The sequence below is a fragment of the Mustela erminea genome, chromosome 11 (assembly GCF_009829155.1).
Source record: "Mustela erminea isolate mMusErm1 chromosome 11, mMusErm1.Pri, whole genome shotgun sequence".
Lineage (NCBI taxonomy): Eukaryota > Metazoa > Chordata > Mammalia > Carnivora > Mustelidae > Mustela > Mustela erminea.
This window is the reverse complement of record NC_045624.1, coordinates 63,490,020-63,497,552: the sequence shown is the minus strand read 5'-3', so window position 1 is coordinate 63,497,552 and position 7,533 is coordinate 63,490,020. Positions and strand designations below refer to the sequence as shown.

Genomic DNA, 7,533 nt, shown 5'->3' with positions numbered 1-7,533 from the left:
AATTGACTCATTAACCCAAATTAACTCAAATCTAGGTAAGGTGGTGCCAAGGCAAAACTGAAAAAAAAAAAAAAAATCCCACACTCTCTAAATCACCATCACCACAAAAAATATACTACCAACGTCTGTCAGTGTTGTCTCCTAAATATCATCACCTTCACCATCTGCACCATCTCTGTTTTTATCCAAATCTCATGATTCTCTTACCTTGATCAATGTAGAGTCTAAGTCCAAGTTTAATTTCTAAATGCTAAATTCTCAACCACAGTTCTCATGAACTACATAAGATGAAAAATGAGAACAAAGTATAAATGAACAACAATTAAGTTTGTAGAATAAAGGATACATCCACTTATTATGTGTACCATAATTTTAGAGTTGAAAAGAAATTTAGATATAACCCAAAGTTCTCAAACAAGTGGAAATATAGAAAGAACTAAAAGCTTGTTCTGGCAAAAACAAAACAAAGCAAAAAAAAAAAAAAAAAAAAAAAAGAAAAGAAAAGAAAAGAAAAAAGAAAAAAAACAGTAAATAAAGATTAAAGTATATTCTTTGCATCTGCTTACAATTTTTTATTTTGTATGGACAAAGGAAATTCTGAGCCAGAGAGTTATACTGAAAATATAATTATTGAAAATCCAGTCTTGTGGATTGGGTTTGGTCCAAGATGAGTTAAGCTGAGAACCTCTGTTAATGTTGTGTGTACTAGAAGATCGGTGCTATGGATGGAATGTTTGCGTCCTCCCAAAATTCATATTTGGAAACTCTAATCTCCAGTATGATGACATTTGGATGTGAGGGCTTTGGGAATAATGATGTTATATGGGTGAGCCCTTACGCTGAGACTGGCAGCCTTCTAAAAAGATAAACACCAGAACTAACTCCAGCTCTCTCTCTCTCCCCCACTCTCTGTCTTTCTCTCTCTGCCATGTGAGGATGCAGCAAGAAGGCCAAAGGCAAGCCTCTCAACAGAAACGGAATTGGCCAGCACTTTGACCTTGGCCAGTCTACAGAACTGTAAGAAATAAATTTCTCTTGTTAAGGCATCTAGTTTGTGGTATGTTGTTATAGCAGCCTGAACTGACTAAGACAGCCACTTTATCCAACTTTGGACAGCCAAGAGCTGGTAACATGTTAGGAAGGCAATCCAGTTTTTGTTAATATCTTGTTTGTTTTGTCTCTGGAAGAAAATCCTGGTGAACAAAACAAACATTTGGCAGTGGGCCATATTTGCAATTCTTTTGTGGCTATCTAAATTCAATATGCAATTTACTTACTTTTCAGATCCAAAAAGGTTACATGAATTTTTATTTCTCTATACTGAGCCAATACACACAATATTTTTTTTTTAAATAAAACAACCTGCTAATTGTTGTGTCCCATTATTGAAAGGCAATGACTAATTATATTAGAATTAATTTCAGATGAAGTAAAAGATAACATAACTAAAAGTAGATAAAGAAAATAAGAAATCTGTAAGTAAGCATTGATTCAGCAACTCAGTGTCATCAGAGCCAGTATCTGAATATCTCTGGTTGAAAAATGACTGCTAGGGCTCACCGTTGGGTCTAAATCCAGGCAGGAGGAAGGAAGAAATGTATCTGCGGTATCTGTCCTCTTTACCAGGAAAGGGAAAATTGTCCCAGAAATATCTGAAAAGACTTTTTTATATATCATTAACCAGACTGTATCATTTCACCATTCATAGTGTAGAAACTGTAAGAACAAGTATGTAGCTGGGACGCCTGGGTGGCTCAGTTGGTTAAGTAGCTGCCTTCGGCTCAGGTCATGATCCCGGCATCCTGGGATCAAGTCCCACATCGGGCTCCTTGCTCAGCGGGGAGCCTGCTTCTCCCTCTGCCTCTGCCTGCCATTCTGTCTGCCTGTGCTCGCTCTCTCCCCCTCTCTCTCTCTCTGGTAAATAAATAAAATCTTAAAAAAAAAAAAATAAAAATAAAAAAGTGTGTAGCTTTCAGCCCTTTTCATAAAGGGGAAAAAAAAAAAGAAGAAGGGGATTGAAAACAGGTTTGGGATTAATCTACTAACACTACTTGCTACTCCAACTATCTACCAATTTATCTAGATTTTTTTTTTTTTAACAAATAAGCTAAGCAGATTTATAAAATACAATTATCAGAAACCTAATATTTAAAACTTCCCTTCGTGGAGAGAGGTTATTTTTAACTTTAAATGTTTTTCCCATATTAGACCAAATGATGGGGCCCTGTCTCCTTAATAAATCAAGAAACAGCAAAGCAAGCAGATTCATAAGACATCTTAGACCTATGAAATTTTTAAAAGGTTACTATATTTGTACATCAACCCTGGTTCCCTGTATGTCTTTCAGAGGAATTAATTCATCTTTGGAATCCAGTTCTGGTTTCCTGAAATAAAGCCAACAAGAGACCTGGAGCTCCATCTCAGGAACAATGAGGTACAGTGGTTAAGATAGCAGCTGGGTCAAGTAGAAGTAAATTCAATTCCTAGTCCTACACCATGCTGCCTTGTGACTGCAGGAAGTTATTTAGCCCATCTAAACCTCGGTTTCCTCATCTGCAAGATGAGAATTTTAACATCTACCTGGTATGACAGGAAGAGAAAATGCATGCAAATTTAGCCCTGAAATAAGTGGTCAGGATTGTTGAGTGGATTACTAGTTGTCTGCCCAATATCCATTTTCTGTGCTTGCTTCCGCAGCACATATATTAAAATTGGAACAATACAGAGAGGATTAGCATGGCCCCTGCACAAGGAAGACATGCAAATTTGTGAAGCGTTCATATTTTTTTAAAAATAGCCACTTTCCCATATATGTAATTATACATATGGTTAAACACTCTTACATATAAGGGTGACCAAGTGACTAGATTCTGATCAGTGATATATAAGCACTGAGGTTTCTGAGAAAACATCTTTAAAAAATGGTGCCAAATAACTGGCACATTTGCCCCTTGTTCCTTCTATTTTCCTGGCTGATCCTGACACCCTAGACACCATCTCCTGACCAGGAGAGGAATAATGCCAAAGGACAGTCTGAAGTTTCTTGAAATTGCTTGTGATTTTTAAAAATACGTTTAGTGTGTTCTCTACTTCGGAATACAATAGAAAATTATATATTCATTTTGGGGGTTGTAAGTTTAGTGTCACATAAATTGCCAGCAAAGAAAAAATTCAAATATGGAAGAGCATGGCAAATCTTTAAAAGGAGCTCACTATATTTATTATCCAAAGAAGAAACAACAACAAAAACAAAACACCTCACTGTCCACTTAACTGATACCAAAAAATAAGGGAGGGTCACATCAATTCCTTTTGTTCTAATGAGAATTTGTCTTATAACTATGTAATATGTCAGGAAAGGCATAAAGACTATAATATCTCCTCATACCTGCTGTAATTATTTTTTTCACTGAAAATTACATGACTCATCTTCTTACAGCATAACACCTATAAAATGGACAATATTAAATGAAGTCAGCTTTGCTCAAAGCTTTCCAGAACACATATTAATAATCTGCCATCCTTAAAAAGATGGAATGTAAATCCTGGGCCAAAATCCACTAATAATAAGCAAATTTAAGCTCAAAGAAGTTGCTTTAAAAAATTATGGGCCCAGCACGCTTCCGCTGCGCAACTCTGCTTGCTTTAAAAAATTATAAATGGGATACTTTGTCTTTAAGTGAAAAAGTCCCTTCAAAAATCCCCTTGTGACATTTTAAATGATATTTGGGATTTTACCAATATACTTCTCCACTTAAACTTCTTTCATTCCACTTGCTTCAGTACTATGATATTAATATATTTCCTATGTTTATAGCAAGTTGCTTAAAAAGGCAGATAGCTTTTCTTTAAAGAAAAAGAAAAAAACAACCAAAACAAACAAACAAACAAACATAAAACACAATAGCTTAGTACTCATTCTACACTGAGCTCAACAGTAGAATAAATCAAACACTGGCTTCCTGATTTCTTTCAACGAAAACCTTCAGATTTGTGTCCAGTCATGCCTCTTCAATTACTATATTTCCTATTTAGGAATTATCATTAATGTGGTAATTGCTGAAGATAGAAGAATGGGTGAAATCCCTGAGGGAAGAAGCAAAGAGAATAAACAATAGAAGAAACTGATCGATGTTTTAAGCAAGAGCTATGAAATAGTAGAAGGATGGCTATGGGAGAGAAAAAGAGAGAGAGATTGTAGATATCAAAAAAAGAGAAAAGTGAGATAATTCAGAGCACGAGGATGTTGAAATGCTGCAGAAGTCAAGGGAAAACAGATGTGACTTCCTTTTTGAAATCTATCTGAGGCACTAAAGATAATAGAATGGCAAAAAAAAAAAAAGTCATTGAATCTAGCAACAATCTGGATATTCCTGACCTCAGAAAAACAAACCTCAATGGATAGTTAAAATAGTATGAGGGTAGGTAGGTGATATATCAGTAAATATGTCAGTAAATGAGGGGAAAATAAGATCCAAGTTAAGGGATTCAAGATGGTAGGGTAGGAAGAGCCTGAACTCACCTCTACCACAGATACATCAAATCTATAGCCACATATATGATAATTCTCTCAAAAAGACCTGAAAATTAGCTGAACAGTTCCTCTACAACAAAGGGTAGAAAGACCACATTGAGACTGATAAGACAGGCAGAGAAATAGTCTTGTCAAAATCTATATTCCCCGGGGCACCTGGGTGGCTCAGTGGGTTAAAGCCTCTGCCTTTGACTCAGGTCATGATTCCAGGGTCCTGGGATTGAGCACCGCATCAGGCTCTCTGCTCAGAAGGGAGCCTGCTTCCCTCCTATCTTTCTGCTTGCCTCTCTGCCTACTTGTGATCTCTGTCTGTCAAATAAATAAATAAAATCTTTAAAAAAATCTACATTCTCCATGCAATAACCCACAGGTGGGAGGAATGTCATAAATACAGAATATACCCCAACCCTTGGTAGGCACATCAGAGATGAGCCCCCAAAATGTCTGGCTTTGAAAACCAATAGCACTTATGCCCAGGAGATGCAAAGTTCTGTAGGAAACTCAGACATCTCTGTTAAAGGGCTCTGCTGTCCCAAGACCCAGAGCAAAAGCAGCAAAATGAAAAATACCTAGACCATATGTGAAAGAGACTTATTGACTAATGTGAAAGTATCTGCCAGAGGGGTAGGGGTCTTCTGGAACTCTCTCCAAGGATGTAAGTGCTGTGAGGCACCATTTTTGTACTTTCCTTCTACTTTGCTAGTGTCAGCACTGGCCAGAGTCATTTTTGCACTCTTTCCCCTGCCAGTATAACTTGCCCCACCTTTACACTCTTCTATGGCCTCACCTTGCCAAACCCAGAAACCATGAATACACTACTCAGGTAGGGATTCAGAATTGAAGGGGAGATAAGTTTTCCTGACAAGCAAAAACTAACAGAGCTCACCACCACTAAACTGTTCTTACAAGAAGTATTAAAGGGACTACTTTAAGATAAAAAGAAAGGGCAAGAAAACATATGAAAGTAAAAATCTCACTGGTACAGAAAACAAATATATAGTAAAGGTAGAGAATTAATCACTTATAAAGCTAGCACGAAGGTACAAGTAGTAAAAATAACTCTAACTACAATAATTAGATAAAGGACACACAAAATTAAAAGATGTAAAATGTGACATCAGAAACACAAAATGGGGGAACCTGGTGGCTCAGTCAGTTGAGTATCAAACTCTTGGTTTCAGCTCAGATCATGATCTTGGGGTCCTGAGATGGAGTCCCAAATTGGGTTCTGTACTCAGCATAGAGTCTGCTTGGCATTTTCTTTCCCTTTTCCTCTGCCTCTGCCCATGTTCCCATTCTCTCTCTCTCTCTCTCTCTCAAATAAATAAATAAATATTAAAAAATATATATCAGAAGGGGGAGTAAAAATGTAGATTTTTAGAATGCATTGAAATTCAACTTGATATATGTATGCATGCCTCATGGTAATCAAAGACCAAAGGCCTATAGTAGACACACAGAAGATAATGATAATAGAATCTAAGCACAACACTAAAGAAAGACCAAACCACAAGAGAGCTAAAGAAGAAAGAAACAGAGAAAATAGACATGAAACAATTAACAAAAAGACAATAAGTTCATACATATTTATAATTTCTTTAAATGTAAGTGACATTTACATTTAATTCTCTGATCAAAAGACATAGTGTAGCTGAATGAATTAAAAACAACAACAACAACCATCTCTATGCTCCTACAAGAAATCTACCTCAGATCTAAAAACACACATACACTGAAAGTGAAAGGATGGAAAAAGGTGTTTCATGCAGATGGAAACCAAAAGAAAGCTGAGGTAGCTATCCCTGTACCTAACAAGGCAGACTTTAAATAGGCTGTAATAGAAGACAACAATGGTCATTATCTAATAATAAAAAGATCAATCCCCCCAAAAAAGATATAACATTTATACATATGTATGCACCCAATATTGGAGCACCTACATATGTAAAGCATATATTAACAGACCTAAAGGAAGAGACTGACAGCAATACAATAATAACAGGGGACTTTTATATGTCACTTAACCAATGGATAGATCATCCAGGCAGAAAATCTATAGAAAACATTGGTTTTAAATGACATATTAAGCAAGATGGACTTAATAGATATATTAAGAGATACAAAGTTTCAGTCATAAAATAAATAAGTGGGGAGGATGTAATTAATATGTACTATGGTGACTATAGTCAATAACACTGTATTGCATATTATGTAACTTTACATGGTGATGGAGGAAACTAGATTTATTGTGGTGATCATTTTGCAGTGTATACAAATATCAAATCATTAGGTTAGACATCTGAAACTAACATAATGTTATATGACAAATATATATCCAAAAAAAAGCTAAAATGCTAAGAGGGTCAAGAAAAAGGATGATGTTGTTGTTACAATATGGCACTGTCTTCTCTTTGTTCTTTAACACATTTGTCTTGCTTCACTTTCAGATACCTCTTCTTGCTATCACTGATATGCCTGCCTCTAAGAATATCCTCTCTGTAAGCACCTTCTAAAGTTTTAATAAGGGCATGCAGGAAATGATATATCATATATTATAGCTGGATAAAATTGTTTAGAAACATTACATAACTTCTAATTGGTGGACAAATGACTCTGGCCCAATAATAAAGTACATAAGTTTATTTTTGATATTTAAAAATAATTTATTCCTTATTACTTGGCTGTGCTCTTTATCTTCAGGGTTAAACAATAAGCAATATTTGAATGACTGAATCATTGCTCTACATAAGACTTCAGTTTTTCTTGAAATATCTATGTTATAGATTCTTGAGGTACAGCCCTGGGTAAAAGCTGAAAAGTGAAAGTGAGGATTTCTCCTAGAGATTTGTCATCATGGAACACTGAGAAGCTCCGAAATAATTCCTCAGAATTTTTCTCTTTTTATCCATAGACAAGAAACAGAATATTCTGAGAACTTCCCATCAGAAATTTGAGAGTAGCTAATTTCTCCCTACCTAATGAAATCTATAGGTGGAATG

The 7,533-nt window shown here is 35.7% G+C and overlaps 1 non-coding gene across 1 annotated transcript; it reads left to right on the top strand.

Moving 5' to 3' along the window:
• Positions 1–2,681: 2,681 nt before the first annotated feature.
• On the top strand, positions 2,682–2,788 carry LOC116569724. Its single transcript, XR_004277155.1, has one exon. It is a non-coding gene; the product is annotated as a U6 spliceosomal RNA (small nuclear RNA).
• The last annotated feature ends 4,745 nt before the right edge of the window (positions 2,789–7,533 follow it).